Consider the following 16,064-nt stretch of genomic DNA (forward strand, 5'->3'; position numbering starts at 1 on the left):
TTGTCAGCTCTTACCCTCTCTTTAAAACACATTTATTGATTTATTTTAATAAACAGGTCCTTTTTTCCCCATTTCTAGTAGACGCCCTGCTTATTCCTTAAGGAGTTACTAATCCCCTTAGATGCGGAGCCCCTTCCTACAGTTCTTGTTTTAACCCTCTCCGTGGCAAGGCAGTTTCTTGATCCCTTCCCAACCTTGCCTTGACGTGACAGGCCTCCTCCAGAGCCAATGTCGCTCTGCTCCTCGGCCCTGGCGGGCTCCCTCTTCGTGTATGAACTCGGCCATGGTGGCACCCAAAACCTCAGCTTAACTTTTGCTTCTTTTCCGTGTACTTCAACTCACCCAATCCTAAGCAAAACACAGTAGAAGAGACCTTACATTATTTAAACATCACTTTAGGGGGTCAACACCCTGCAAATCGGGCAAGTCCTGCCTCGGCGCACCCCCACCTCCCGCGGGCGCTGGTGCCCGGGGCCGACGGGGAGCGCGGCTGGTCGTGCAGGCAGAGCCACGCCCGGCCGCAGCGACGCGCGGGGTATGAGCAGGCCGCATCGCGCTTGGTGCCGGCCGCTCCCCGCCACCTGCCTCTGCCCCCGCCCCCCGGCTGCCCGGCCTCCTTCCTCCGCCGCGCGGCGGCTGCTGGCAGGGGGCGGGGCGGGGAGAGGAGCCGTGCCGCTGGAAGGGAAGTTTGAAGGAGGTCGCGGGTGCCCGTGCCCCGGCCTTGGCCCCAGGCCCGGCCCCGGCCGCCGCGCCGGCCGCCCAGGCCCCCGCCTGGCCCATCTGCCGGGACGCCTACGAGCTGCAGGAGGTGATCGGTCAGTGCCGGGGCCGGCCCGGGGCGGGGATGCTGCGGGCGGGATGCGCCGCCGGGGCCTACCGGCGTTTTCTCTCCGCTCCTTGCGGCGGCTGCGGCAAAGTTTATCGGGGGCTGGCGCGGGGGGCGGCGGCTCGCTGTAGACCCGGCCCCGGCATTAACTTGTGCCCTTCCCTGATGCGCGGCCCGGCCCCGCTGCCTGGCGCCCCGCACGCGGCCGCTCTCGGAGCCGCGCCGATTACTCTGCATTTTCCGCGGTGGGGGCTGGGAGGCGGGCGAGGCTCCGCGCCGCCGGCGCCGCTGCCGCTGTGGTGGCGATTTCCTTCTCCTCGGCGAAAGCCGCCTCCCGCCTGTCACTCGGCGCCGCGGCGGCCCGGCTCCCCAGGCGCGGTGCGGGCGGCATCCTGCCCCTCGCCGCGGAGCAGCCTGGCCGGCCGGGCGGAACGAGCCGGTGCGGTGCAGAGCGCGGGGCTCTCCGGGTCTGCGGTGGGGGGGCTGGCCCTTCCGCACCCGCAGGGAAGCTTTTGCTTTTCTGTGCACAGCCCGGCCCAAGGCTGCAGAAGTCCGAGGCTGGACCCAGGATGGCGCGCGCTGCTCCTGACTTAGGCCATGATCCACTTGGCTCCCAAATTCCTGGAGCCTTGTGCTGCCCTGGGTTATCTTTAATACTGGAAACCGATGGCTGCTTGTCAAACGTGTGACAGCCATAACTATGTGCTATCGATCTGGGTTGTAAATAGTGAGCACTGGGTCCTGAAGCTATTTATTTCCCATTGTTTGAAACCAAGTCTAGAGAAGAATAAAAATTTCTTCCTTCGCAAGTTTTTTAAAACACCCACTCCCTTTCCTGCTTTATTCTAATGACTGGACAAGTTTGAGGCCTGGTCTAGCCTTAAAAGTTGTGCCAGTGCAGGTGTGTTACTAGGAGCAGGGTCAGGGTCAGGGGAGGCCCCTCGCTGGGAGAGCTCTCCACGGCATCTCTGCTGGGGTTTCTGTAGTTATGTTGGCAAAACAACTCATTTTGCCTGGATATAGTTTACTTAGCTTTGAGAATGGGTCTTATCTAGCCTAGAGTAAGAACTTTTTATTTTGCTGGTACAGGCTGCATTTCCAATGCCAGGATTTGCTGGTATAGCTAAAGCAGCAAAGCCTATGGCACAGAAAAAGCCTTACAGCAGTGCTTCTCAACCTTTTTTGTACCGGGACCCATTTCTAAACATCGATGACCCAGTGCCCCTCACTCCTGATCTGCTGCCTCCCACCCCTAGGCCCCAGTGCGCCCCCCCAAGTGTTTGGGCATGGGGGGCCCCAAGCAACCCCTTGCAGGTTGGAACTCTGCCATCCTGCAAGGGAAAGCCACCATTTCTCATGGTTTTCTCTCTTAAAGGGAAATCCATTTTTTAAAGTTTGTTCGCAACCCTTTCATATATTCTTGTGACCCATGGGTTCAAAAACGCTGACTTAGAGGATGTTACATTGATTCTTATCTGTGTTACCACTTGAATCTGCAGCATGCTTCTTAAAGGGTGGGAATCATCCTTTTCTGCACTTTTATAGAGCTTTCAAAAGTTTAAAATTCTAGATTTTTTTAAAAAACATTCACAATTGCAAGGATGCACTTTCTTTTTTTCTGTAGAGAAGATTCTGCTTATAGACGGTCCTCCCTGCTAACTGACTTAGTATTATTGAGCTACAATATGATTGGTAAATACATTATCAGGGCGGCTTCCTAGCAAGGAGCTCGTGTTTGGATTCTATTGGACCTCATCTAGTCAGGTCCTGAGCACCTTCTACCCTGTGCTGAGTATCAGCAAGTTAATAGGAGCGTTTTACTAAGTTTGGGTTAGTCATAATGACTTCTCTACTCTAAATGCACTGAGTAATATTTCATACTAGACAAATATAAAAATACCATGCTGAGCAAAATAGCTCTTTCGACTGCAGTTTTGCATATTGCTAACTTTTTTTTCTTTTTCTTCTCTTTTTTTTTTTTTTGCCGTAAGTGACAAGGGACTGCTGTAACAGAAGCTACTTGTTTAAATAATAAAAATGACTTCTGACACTTTCATTTTCTGTACGTGGATTCCATGCCAATCATTAAATATTAATATATAAGTGTATAATAACTTAATATAATGTTAAGAATTAGAGGTGCATCAGTATATTGCTCCATATTATATCGGCACCAATAAAAGGAAAAATGACATTATTGACAGTCGGCTTTTTTGGCTGATAATATCACGGATAAATGCCACGTGCGTGAGTGCAGCTGCAGCATGCATATGGCTAGGAGTGTAGCCCGGCAGCTTGGAGAGTAGCAACCGGCTGGTAAGTCTGTTGGGGGGAAGCGGGGGCAGAAGGGGCACGGGGCAGATTGAGGCCTCTGTGGTGAGGGCTGGGGTAGGAGCAGGCATTGCCCATCTGGGGTAGGTCAGGGTGCAGGTCAGAGCTGGCAATTCATGTGAGGGGGTGGCTCCTGCTGCTGCGCGCACCCCCAGGGGAGGTATGGAGGGCATATGCTCCCTTGGATCTGTGCGTGGGGTGAGGGTGGGCTGCCGTGGTGCGCTTGGGGCTGGGGCTGCTCCAGCCTCTTCCTGGTGGCTGCACTCGGGCCCTGGCCCTAAGCATGCGGTGGCATCCTGCCCTTGGTCCGTGCACAGATCTGGGGGCCCACATGCTCCCCGTGCATCTCCTGGGGGTGTGCACAGCCATGGGAGATGCCTGCTCCCCCTCCCCCACATACCTCCTGGGTGAGCGCTGGCTCTGTCCTGCGCTCTGACCCACCTCAGCAGGGCAGCACCTGTCCCAGCCCCACTTCCTCCCTCACTGTGGGGGCCTCAGTCTGCTCCCCTTCCCCCATCCCATCTTCCTCAACAGACTTACCAGCTGGACACTGCTCTCCCTGCTGCCCGACTGCATATCAGCAAGCAGATCGGTATTGACCGATATGACTGGTCAATAATTGGCCACTGTTGTCCCAAAAACATCTTAATGTAACTTTGCAGTTCCAGGGTAAATGTTTACATTTTTAAACTAACGTAATGTGGGTTGCTTTTGTAGAACTTCTTCATATTCCTTGGAAAGTAATACAGTGGATTTTGCAGCTCTTTTCTCTTTTGCACTCACAGGTTACATACAGGCATTAGGTTTTTACCAGGATAATTGCTGCTCCTATAGTAGAAACTATGACCATGCAAACATTTGTTTAATTTGTCCTAGGGGAAACATACTTTTTCCAGAAGAAAGATCTTCCAGTTGTCAGTATGGAAGAAACTGTCTCAGAAGAGTGAGTGCTTTTATGCTTCCCTTCTAGTTCGATCCATGAGGGGAGTGAAGCAGCTGGGTAATACTCCTTGCACTACCCCAGGCTGGGGACTGCCTGGTCGGGGGAATAGGTAGGGGGCATTGCTGTGCTGCTCCAGTCCCTTCCCAGACTGTTCAGGGAGGGGACTGTAGCAGAGGGGCAGAGCCTCCCTATCCACCACTTAGACCAGGGTCTGAAGTTTGGAGATTGGGCAGGGGGTTTGCTGTTCTATTTCTTCAGGTTGCTTCTGGCCACTGGGAGCCAAGCAGACAATCAGTTAGACCTTGCCCCCCACCTGCTCCTCAGACCAAGGTCCCTGGTCTGGAGAACGGGCACGGGGCTTGGCCCTGTTGTTCTCTTCCCTTCTCCCCCAGGACTTGTCATTCTCCACCCCTCCCTCACTTCTGGAGACTTGGAACAGAGTGTAGGAGGTTACTCCCAGTAACCCTCAGGGTGTGGGTTTCTTTCTGTGACACTCCACTTCTCCTGGGGACTGAGTGGAGCAGAGCAACCATTCTTCCCTGTGCCTTTCCCAAACTAGGATCATCTCTGGTGAAATCTTGGAGAGCAGGTGGGTGCCTGCAGGTTGAATACCTGTATGCTTCCTCCAGAAACATTTCCAGTGGTGGACGTTTCTCAGAAGTTGAAACCTGGAATGCAGAAATTCAGGGCGGGAGGGAATAACTTTGTTTTCTGTCTATGAATACATTGTGGGTAAACACTGGAAGGGGAGAAAAGCTGGTTGTCCTTTAGCTGAATATTGGTACAATAACTGATGGTTTAAACTAGTCATTCTCAACCAGGGTAGCCTGGCACCCTGGGGTTCTTTGAGATGCTTTCAAGGGAGTTACACAATTGCTTATCAATGTGATTCACAAGATAAACCCAGAGATTTCAAATATAAATCCATAGTTGTGGTCTTTCTGAGTTTTTTGGAACAGAAAAACTGCTCTATTTTTTTGTAGTCAAAAAACAGTGAAAACTAAGAGTTGGCATTTTACAAGGGGTGTCTTGAGTCAATCCAGAGGTACTTCAAATCTATCCAGTGGGTGTCTTGACTCAAAGTGGAGAACTGCTGGTTTAAGCTGCCCATGGACCGTTTTGGCAGGACATTAGAAGACTGCGTCACACATCAGGGCTAGGAACAGAAGTTGCACATAAACTGGTTTAAGTGATCAGAAACTATGTTAAACCTGCAACAGAATAATACATCAGTACACGTAAACCATTTTCAAAATGACTGAAACTGGTTTAAGATACACCTGGTTGGATGTAGTATTACACTTAACTGATTTAGGTTAAACCGGTTTATGAGACTTCTGTCTCAAATCGCTTCCTGGTTCAAGTTAAATCACAGTCCCCTAGCATGCTTTGCAGCCTTAGGCTGGACTGTGCTGTCTGCTCCAGAGAGCAGGGTTGGCCCTGCCCCTCCACTCCCTAGCCAGAGCAGTGAGGGCTGGCTCACTGCCCCTCACCCCCCAGCAAAACCTGGCTGGGGAGGGGGGTTAAACTTCCCTTCCCCTGAGTATGGTGCTGCCCTGCCTGGCTTACTTAGTGCTGGCTGTGACTGTGGACTACAAATCCCAGAGGCACCTGGAAGTAGGAAGAGGAAGTGATGAGGAGAGTTCTGCTGCTATGATTGTGGACTGCGAATGCCAGAGACAGCAGGGGGCAGCAGGAAGAGGAAGCGAACACAGCAGAGCTGTAATTTATAGTTCTCCAGAGAAATAACTGTTCTTGTTCAAGCTTTTATGAATTCAGTGCCACTACCTTTTTCCCCGCCCACCCCCTCCTCAGCCTGGCAGCCTTCCTACCTTCCCGCCCCCAGTAGAGCATGGGCTGGGGCCTGGCTAATGCCCCCTCTGCTCCAGTGGGGGGGGGGAGGGGCGGAATCTTGGAGGGCTTCTCTCTTCCCTCCCTTTTGGCAGTGGCTGGCAGGTGTGCTCTAGCCACCCCCAAGCTTCTGGCTTGAGCCACTGCAGGCATGTACCTGCATTTCCTCAATCAAAAGTGATTGTCTGCTCATTTGCTTATTGGTTCAATCTTTGCGGTGTAGACTAACTTGCAAAGACTGAATCAATTCAGCCTCAGGCTTTTTGACTGTCTGTACTTAGCCCAGAGCAGTGAGGTTCTTGAACTTCTTTTCTAGTAGGAGTGGGCAGGGCAAGAAACCTAAGTGCTTTTTAAAATGAAGGTTGGCCCCTTTATGAAAGGCGTTATCTGATGATCTTGCTTGTGATTGCAAGACTTGAGCTTAGCAGGGACCTATGAAGTCGAATTTTAATGGGCTTTGTCATATTGGAAGATGTTGTTGCAAGTTCATTTTGAACATTTTTTTTGATGCAGACAAGGCTTGAGATGCAACTATTACTTGTGGGAATATTATTTTTAATAGGAGTTTGTCAGTTAGGCCTTCCATTTCTGAGTTTTTTTCTCAGCAAGGCAACTGAAATTAAAATGCCTCTGAGATGCAGTTATTTATAAACTTTGTTGTATTTGCCTCTCAAACAAGGGGAAATTCACATCTTAAATTGATTGTTTTTAAGGATATGCTCAGCGAGTTAGCAGATGAAGAATCGTATAAAAATCATGCTAGAGTTGACCTGAAATGGATGAATGTTATTAAAGACTAAGAAATATGATAATTTTTAGAAGACTGCTTGACTGCTTTTGAAAGAATTAAGTATGTGGTTTATCTTTTTCCATTTCTAAGTTGCGGACTAATACTTTTCTACCTTCTGGATGTGCAAGACAGGCAGCCGACTTCAGTAAAGTGCTTTGAGAGTCTTGGATGGATGACAGAAGCAGTGGCGTGATTGTAGCCAAAGTTTGTAGGCAGGATCTGGTATAAAGCTCTTCCTTTGCCTGGCTTGGAAAAACAATTACTCTAAAAGTAAAGGGTTGCATCTAGATGATGAATTCTCTTCACACCTAATACAGGTCATTTTTAAATATTTGTGTACTTGAAGATTAAGACTCCTGTGTAATATCCGTTTACTATCCTCAAGCTCAATAATAATTTGTAACCTAGAGTCCTGTTAGACCAGGGGTACCCAATCTTTTTCTCAGCTTGACCCCATTTAAACATTGGAAGTTTTTTGTAACCCCAAAATAATGCAGATGAGGAAAATGAAGATGGATTCATCAAATTTCCACTTTTGTCTTGCACTCCTTTTGTTTCTTATTCTCATCTTGTCATTAGTTTTACTGCTAGAGCTCAAAGCAGAAACTTTGGAGAAGAGCATCCACGTTAGATTTCTTTGTCATGTAAAACATATTTCAGCCAGTCAGTATCAACATACTGATTTTACGTCAGCTTCCTGTAACATACGAGCACCTTGCATCCGAGCTGCAGCTGTTGTGCGTGGAAGAATAACTGCCAAGTACAAGAGTTAGATATCTATAAAGAGGAAGCATATTTATCATAATCGGTCAACAGTTTTTGGAACCCCCTTTTTTAATCATTGGGACTGTGAATGGGGTCACAACCCCAAGGTTGGGAACTGCTGCATTAGACTGTAAGTATAGCAGAGTTGCATTGCATTTGGCTTTATAGTTATAGTTCGGTTGAATAATATTAATTTTTCTCATGGAAAATTTTTCCACTTTTCTCAAGTAGAAATTTTGGGGTAGTCTGTTCCTTTAATGTCTGAATTAGAGGTTTTTAAAAATTGTTTTTATTAGTATTTGGGTAGTAGAGGTGTATGTGTGGGGTGGGGTGAGTATTTGAGGATTTTTTTTCCCTCTGTCCCTACTCCCTTTCACAGGACAGTGTATACTGCATCTGTATTGTTAATGGTAAGTGTTTTTGGTTTTGTTGTTTTTTGTTTAAGCCATGAAAGAATAAACACTCCTTAGTTCTTACTATTTGTGAGATCATCCTTTAGCTCACTGGTAGAAGCCAGTGGTGCTAAAGGACTGGATTCTGTAGGTGTTTGTTTTTGGTAGAAGAAGAAAAAGCTTTTCTGTAGTTAAATTGTAATAGCATCTGTATTATCCTTCTTATACTTAGAGGGTAATGGCTCAGTAACAAGTAGAATGCTTAAAAAATTTTGGATAAACATGAGTGAATAATCATTGAAATTTAAAATACTCAAAGGGCTCTTTTTTGAAATGGGTTGTAGTAGGCACAATGAAACACTAGCCACTCTCAGTCTGCTCATCAGGATAATGTTACACCACAACACTTGAGGCCTAGTTAGTTTTTGATACTAGCTCCTGCAAGAAACCTGTGTTCAATTACTGCATTATTTGAGAACTAGTATTTATGCAGTATTTAGTTTTTCTGTCAAAAGAAAGTTTCAGTATGAACTAAATATCTAATGATTTTAATTTTGACCCAACACAAGTACTGTTCAAAATAACACAGCACCATTAAACAAAACTGCATCTAATGTGTATGTGCATATAATGCTACTAATCAGCACGAGCTGAAATCAACACAAATAACTTGATAGTCAAACATTCCTATTAAGCTAGATATTCAACATGTTTATCAGGAAACAATTATTTGCTAAGAAGGTCTGTCATTAGACAGACTGTCAAGTGAAGATGACTAACGTTTAACTTTTCAAATTTTGAGAAATTACTTGATGTGTAGGGACCTAAAATTCATGAGTCAGAGTTGAAGTGAATAGTGATAAAGCTGTTTTTATCTGTGAAGATTATGATATAATTGTGTGAGATTCCTAGCTGTTTGACCTAGTCTGGCCTTGACAGTTTATTAATACTGTATTTAGAGAGTTTTTTTTTTTTAACCTAGAATAGTTACGTCTATAAAACTGTCTAGTATAGACCAGGTCTTAGTTTTTGTAGCTTCTTAGGGCTTGTGTGGCTGTTTTAGTGACATAGTAGTTAAATTTGTTGTTGCTTAGCAACATTGACTTATTTTATGGGAGTGCAAGGAAATTATAAAGGTTTTTATTTTCCCCTCAATTTCAGATTTTGTTTGAATTTTAGCTACATGATTTCTGCTTTCTCTGAAGAGATGTGAAAGTAGCTAAAAATAAATAAATTTAAAAATTACATATCAATAGTAACATACATAACAGAGATGAATAAAACCTGTTAGTTTAAAACTAGCTTGATAAACTGGAGTTTAAAGGCATACAGAATGTATGGAACATACTGGTACTGCATAGCATTGCTTGCTTATGAGTGCACAAGTGCATGCTACAGCTTCTCTCTTTTTTGTCAAACTGCTGTGCAACCTGTCTTTATATTTGGACAGTTCTTACTTTCTCTTCTCAGTCACTCCCAAAGACTTCCTGACTTTGAGGTTCTGTACCTCTGAAACCTGAGCTGACTTAACTCCACAGGGGAAAAGATGTACTTGAAGAGGAACCATTCTGCTGGGGAGCTGGGGAAGTTAGATCTTTAGATGCCTAGAGTAAGCAGTTGCTTTTTTGTGTCCTTCTCCCCAACACCCAGAGCCGGGGCTGCTATCTATGAATGGGGTTATATGACGTGGCTGCTAAGGTAGCAGCGATGTAAATCGAAGAGCTTGATCTACAGTAGCCTGTCTCTACTTCCTGCCAGGCGTTTCTCTCTCCCTCAGCAGCTAGGTTCCTGGTGAACGCCGTGCAAATACAGCAGGGCCTGAACATAGGGATTCTCTCCTGGGAGAAGTGCAGGTGGCATGGTTTATCTAAGAGGGTCTGTTGAGGTAGGAGTGAGGGCAATAAAAGTAGACAAGATAATCATATGTTCTCTGAAATATATGCCCTCTTAAGCTTCTGGGAGCTACACTGACTGTGGTACAGCAAAGTCCATTAAGTACTTACCTTCAGGGCTGAAGAAAGACTTTATTTACTTGGAGCAGGGACTTTAACTCAACATAAACATTGCTAACTAACTACAGGAAGGGTCTTAGCTAAGCTTTTTGTGCCTTATTAATGCTCCTTTGTTTGTTATGCTTTTAATAAGCGCCCTTGAAACTGCCATGACCTACTCCAGGGGTGGGCAAAATCCGGCCCGCAGGATGGATCCAGCCCGCAAGGCCATTTTATCTGGCCCATGGGGCCCCTAAAAAAAATGTAGAAAATTAATATTTCTCTGCCCTTGCTTCCTGTCAAAAGTGACAGGAACCAAGGGCAGTAGGACCCAGGGGAAGCCCAGTGGGCTCCCACAACAGAGGGGCCCACCTGGCCCCATCCCCCCAGCCAGAAGCCCCAGCCAGGGTTTCTGGGCTGAGAGCACATGGCTGCCCCAGTGCGGGAAGCTCAGGTAAGGGGTGGGATCTGCTCCAGACAGTCCCATGTGGGCTGCAAGCGCTTGCAGCGTGGGGCACTGGTTGTGGGGCAGGGGAGGGGCCACTTCCCCCACGTGTTCAGGATTTCCCTGGGCTCCTTCCCTGTGTGGAGAAGAGTGGCCCCTCTCTCACCCCATGGCCAGTGCCCCACGCTGCAGGCACTTGCACCCCATGCGTGGGGCTGTCCGGAGCAGGCACAGGCAGCCCCAGGTGGGCTGCAAATGCCTGCAGCATGGGGCGCCAGGGAGGGGGTGCTTCCCCCCTCCCCCCGGTGCTCAGCACCAGCTTGTAACCAGGCCCCACTGTCAGGCTGGCAGCAGGGGCAGATTACAAGCAGGTGCTGAGTGTGGGGAAAAGTGGCCCCTCGCCTGCCCCATGGCCAGCGCCCTGTGTTGCAGCCACCTGCAGCCTGCATGAGGCTGCCTGTGCCTGCTCTAGGCAGCCCTGCGTGGGCTGCAAGTGCCTGCAGCACGGGGCACCGGCCATGGGGCAGGTGAGGGGTGACTTTTCCCCACGCTCAGGACCAGCTTCTTCCCTGCTGGTGAGCAGGGGGTCGGGGCTGTGCACTGCCCCCTGCCTGTACTGTGGGGCTGGAGGGCACTGAGTGTGAGCGGGCAGGGAGCCAGCAGGAGCACAAGGCCCGCACAGGTGTCCCGGGGCCAGTGCTGGTGGGGCCCAGAGTAGCATGGCAGGAGCACAGGGTCCTGGCTGGCAGGGGCTGTATGGAGCCAGGCCAGCTCCCCACTCCCTGCTGGTGCAGCCCAGTCTGGCTCCACAGACCCTTGCCAGCTTGTGCCCTGCTCTGGGCCCCACGGATGCTGGCCCTGGGACATTGTTTCCAAGATGGTGACCAGGGGGCGGGGCACCTGTCAAGGGGCGGAGCTACCCATGCGGCCCTCGACAGCCTGCCAAAACTGGGTAAGCGGCCCTCTGCCCAAAATAATTGCCTGCCTCTGACCTACTCAGTTTAGGGGTGCTTGAGAACTGTTTAAATTGATGTTTGGGTATCAGTTTCACCAACTATGCAGTTTAAAAATGTACAGTTCAATTATAAGGTAGATGGTGAGGCTGAAAGATGGCACGGATTTAACCCATATGCAGATTATCAGTGTTTTTTACAATGTAAGCAATAGGTAACATTAGAAATGTACTTTGTTATTCAGCTAAGTGAAGTATGCATTTACCTAATATGTGTAAGTAGAGTACATGTACCCCCTAGATTAATTTCTGGATTATTCAGAAAGTAATTGTATTTTAATCTCCCCCAACATACTTTTGTTATATTAATACGTATAATGAAGATGGAAGATCTGGAAGGTTCTCTCTGTTTCTGTAACAAAACTGGAAACATTCAAAAGGCACTGCCAGTGATAGTTTTCAGGACTCTTCCAAAAGAAGCTATAATGAAAAGCATAAATTATGATTCACTAATTGGTTGAAACATTCATTATGTTACATCAGAGGAGTTAACATTTCAACCTGAGATCCCTAGGCATTTGCTCTGACTTTACTAGTCAGGTTTCTGAAAGCCCCGTATGAGAAGCTAGTATCAAATCTTGTTTCATGATTAACAACAACTGATGAATCATTGTATTAGTCTAATTACTCTTCAATACTCTGTGGATCACTGATGCCTCACAAGCTTTCTGATCAGAAATTGTGTTGGGAGCTCAAGGCATCTTGAAAAGCTGGTATAATATTGAAACAGGCTGCATCAGAGGTAGCCAAATGACGGCTTGGGAGCTGTGTCTGGCTTGTCAGCACAGTATATGCAGCTCACTGGAAATTGGCCAAAGTCCTAGTCTCCTGGGACTGCCGGCACAGGTACCAGGCTGCCAGGGTGGGGGCTGCAGCCGTGCCGCTTACCCCAGGGCACACTCGCCGTGGGGAAGTTGGAGCAGCTCCAGGTCACTCGGGACTCTCCCGTTACCCCACTTCCATTTGCACTGCAGGTCACTCGGCCCCGCCATCCTCCCATCCCACTTTTGAACTTCCGTGGAGGATTGGACGTGGCTCCCAGGGTGAGTAACTCTGGCCACCCCTGAGCTATATGATGTACCTAAAGGGGACAGAGTTTAGAAGTGGTGAGAGAACTGAAAGGAGCAGAAGTAGTAAGCAGTTTAGTTTGAACACAGCCATGCCTTTCCTATGGCAGAAGCACTTGCTCAGTTGTGTGAAGCTTTATTTGTAATTGACTCATGTATAATCTCTAAAGTCAGAATCAGTGCTGAATGTTGCATTTTAGCTTGTGCAAATAAAATCAATCATCACAATAGCTGCAAGAAAGCAGCTTATATTCTTTAAGCTAGTAGCAGAAACATATATTGTTGTTTTAATAGGTCATAAAAGTACAGGGCTTTATGTTGTGAAATGTACTATGATCTAGGAACGGTGATGCACAAGTTGTCATGAGCTTTCTTTCGTAATGTTATAGTTCTAAATAAGTTCTATTTACCTCCAACAGCACCATTAAATTGTAAGATGTGCCCTCCGAACTTCTACCCCTCTGGAGCTTGAAAAGAAACTGGATTGCATATGTCAAATTAAAAGCAAATACATATTGATGTTTTAACATGCCTGGTCTTTTTTCTTCATCCAAATGGTCTTATAATATTGGCTTAAAACAACTTCTGGAGAAGTTAGTTAAGATGGTGCTTTTATTTTCCTTTTAACTTGAGACTAGAAAAAACAAAAATACAGCAATAGCAACAACAAAACCTTTGGAGTTACTTTGGCAGTTAATGTGAGGGCATTTGTTACTAGTGTCCTCCCACAACAGAATCAAATTTATAGCAAAGCAAATTCTAGTGATACGAACTAGTTGGAGTTGCTCTGTAACTAAAGCTCAGTAGTGGAGCATTAGCTGGAGACTTTGGTGTTAGTGCAGCAGCAGTGTTATCTTTGTTTTTGGTGACATGTGGTTAGCCTGCTCCAGTCTTTGCAGAAAATGACAAGCTCTGCTTTAACATATGAAAGACTTTGAAAATACTCCGTGAATGCCTCTGCAGCTCTGATTGTTTTAAAAGGTTTACTTCCAAACTGAAATAAGAGCAGTAAAAATGTGCCTAATAATAAACATCACAATCTTTCTTTGTGTTCTGGTGCCATTTGAAAAATGAGCTGTAGTTCTTTAAAAAAGCTTATCTCTTGTTATTTAGCTTCCCTGGAGAAGTTCTTTAATTTAGCCTGCTTGTAGAGTGTGGCTGGGAGAAATAGAGCTTCTATATTGATAAGTCTAGGATAACAAACTAGTTCAGGATTTGGCTTCCCCCTCCCTCCCTCTCTCCTTGGACATTCGTCTTTTTCAGAAAAACCTCTAGGAGCTAGTTGTATTTTAATTATTTAACCACATAAGATAATTGCATAATTTTAAGGACTTTTCAGGAATACTGTTTAACTTGTACAGCATCTCCCTTCTGTAGATCAGTCTGGGGGACTTGTATGAATGATACTTTGCAGCATGAACTCTTCTGGTGACTTTGGAAAGCAGAAGGTTTTAAAGTTGCTGTTCTGCAGCTTGTAGAGAAGAAAATAATTTTTGAGATGTGAGACTAGGTAGTGGTTAATTTATCATAAAAACATACCTCCTTACTGCATCTTTTGTCTTTTTCTCTTCTTTACCCTTCAAGTCTGTAAGAACCAGTTTTTCCTATTTTATTATTTTTAGGCGATGTTATACCAGTAACTGCAGCTCAGATCAGCATCATCCTATTGGGATTTTTTTTTTTTTTTTTTTTTACTTTTTATACTGTAGGCCCTGATTCTGCAAAACAGGGAAGGGCTAAAATATAAGTTCATAAGTGGTGTCACAAGTCTTTCACTGGAGACTTTAAATCCAGAGAAATCATAAGCAAATCTAGCAGTGATCTAATCAGCAGTGCCTTGCCCTTTCAAAGGCCATGTGCCACGTTCAGTCTTTACAACTCACAGGCTGGGTGTACCTTCTTGTTGGTTGTGGGAATGGATTTAGAAGCCATTTATGGGTGGTGAGTTATCCCAGTATTTGTCTCCTTCCAGGATCTTGGGTTCCCTTGGAACTGTATGGCTTTCCCTGTTAAATCAGAATTTTGTACTCGCAGCTTTGTCCTTCAGGTATACTTATTCACAGTTCTATTATTTTCCACCCCCCACCATCCCTCTCTGTCCATAAGAACAGAGTCCATCCAGCTGCTGCTGGCAACTGAATGCTTCAAAGATAACAGATAATAAGATTTTTCTTTTTCAGAAAGCTTTTGCTGAGATTGCTGTATGAGTGTATATGGAGTCACATTTTAGAGCTTGGAGACAACTATTTCTGATGCCAAATATTTAAGGGGCATATGAATGCCGAATTTCCTATTTTCTTCTTGAATGAGCCTCTCCAAAATTAATTGTGACATACTGTCTGGCATTATTTTGATTTGGAGCCAGATGTTTGTATAGAAGTTTGTTTTTGCTTGGATTTTAAAACAGATAATACATCTAGTTTCTATAACGTACTTCTGTGTCTAAATAGAGAATTCATACTGTGACAGGTCGGTGGAGGAAAGAGGATGCTTCTGGCATGCTTCCTGATGGGCTAATTAGGCAGAGTAAGGACCAGTACATTTCTAGCACAAAATTGTAAGGAGAGAAAATCTACAGTAGAGAAAGGATTTATCTTATTAACTTTTGTAGGAGCTCTTTTCCTTGTGAACTAAGTGGGTTTCACTCATTCAGCTTAATGCCTAGAAGCGAGTCCCTAAATATTTAATAATTTTTCCTAGCATTTCAATGTGTTACAGTACAGACAGACTAAATGGTTAAAAATGAATGAGTGTTCCCTTTCTTGCTTTCTTTATCACCCCTAACTAATCATAATCAAGGCCTAAAATCATGACATAAAAAGTGCCTGTGTGTGTTGGGGAGGAGGGTGGGGCGTTGCTTAGTAAAGCTGGCACTTCTCTGCATTTTTGAGATGAGAAATTCCGCTTTTAAAATAAAAGTTCAGATTATTGCATAATTCCTAGAGCTGAGTCTTTTTTTTTAAAATGTGGGTTCTCCCTTCCCTCACCCCTCAGCTTACATGTTAATGCATGCAATATTGACACAACTTTAATAACATGGGTAATATTGGTGATTGTCAATGGGTTTGGATAAATGCTACATCATAATAGTGAGCCCTGTAGATTATTTTTGGCATTTTTGGTTTGATGTATTTGCTCCATGATTAGCATTCCAGGTAATTTACCTTTATCCATAACTTAATGTAAAATATGAATATTAATACATTGACTGACTTTTGCATATTTCACAATATTGAACACACAAAGCACTATTTCATGTACCTTAGGTAAGTATGTCTGAAATGAGACTGTTTTCTTAAGGTAATCTGATTATAGATGATTGGCATATTTTTAATTGGATGGTTCAGATTCTGTTACTTTTCCCCACTTTTTAAAAAGCAAAACAAAATTCAGGATCCTGAAGGTTTAGTTTTTAGAATATGATGAAACAGGTGACACCAGTTGTGATTGCATGCATATTACACGTGTTTTTTGGGGTTTTTTTTTTTTTTTTTTTTTTGCATAATGGCTGGGGTGGAGGGGCAGCATATTAGGCCTCTCTTTCAAGGGATTTCAGTGGAAGGAACAGATTTCAAATGCACTAACAGGTATAAGTGAGAAAATTAACTTGGTAAGCTTTGGTTTTAACGGCATTTAACAGACTAATGTACT

At 45.5% G+C, this 16,064-nt stretch overlaps 1 protein-coding gene across 2 annotated transcripts in view; it reads left to right on the plus strand.

Moving 5' to 3' along the window:
- Nucleotides 1-718: 718 nt before the first annotated feature.
- The window catches only part of STK39 (serine/threonine kinase 39), a 204,214-nt gene continuing 188,868 nt past the window's right edge, over nucleotides 719-16,064 (plus strand). Inside the window, exon 1 of one of the 2 annotated variants that reach the window (XM_019554213.1) lies at nucleotides 719-815. The gene's annotated coding sequence lies outside the window, so the exon portion shown is untranslated. The remainder of the gene's footprint in view (nucleotides 816-16,064) is intronic. The other variant, XM_019554212.1, reaches the window with a different exon arrangement.

Source organism: Crocodylus porosus, unplaced genomic scaffold (genome assembly GCF_001723895.1).
Source record: "Crocodylus porosus isolate Cpor-Errol unplaced genomic scaffold, CroPor_comp1, whole genome shotgun sequence".
Taxonomy (NCBI): Eukaryota; Metazoa; Chordata; order Crocodylia; family Crocodylidae; genus Crocodylus; species Crocodylus porosus.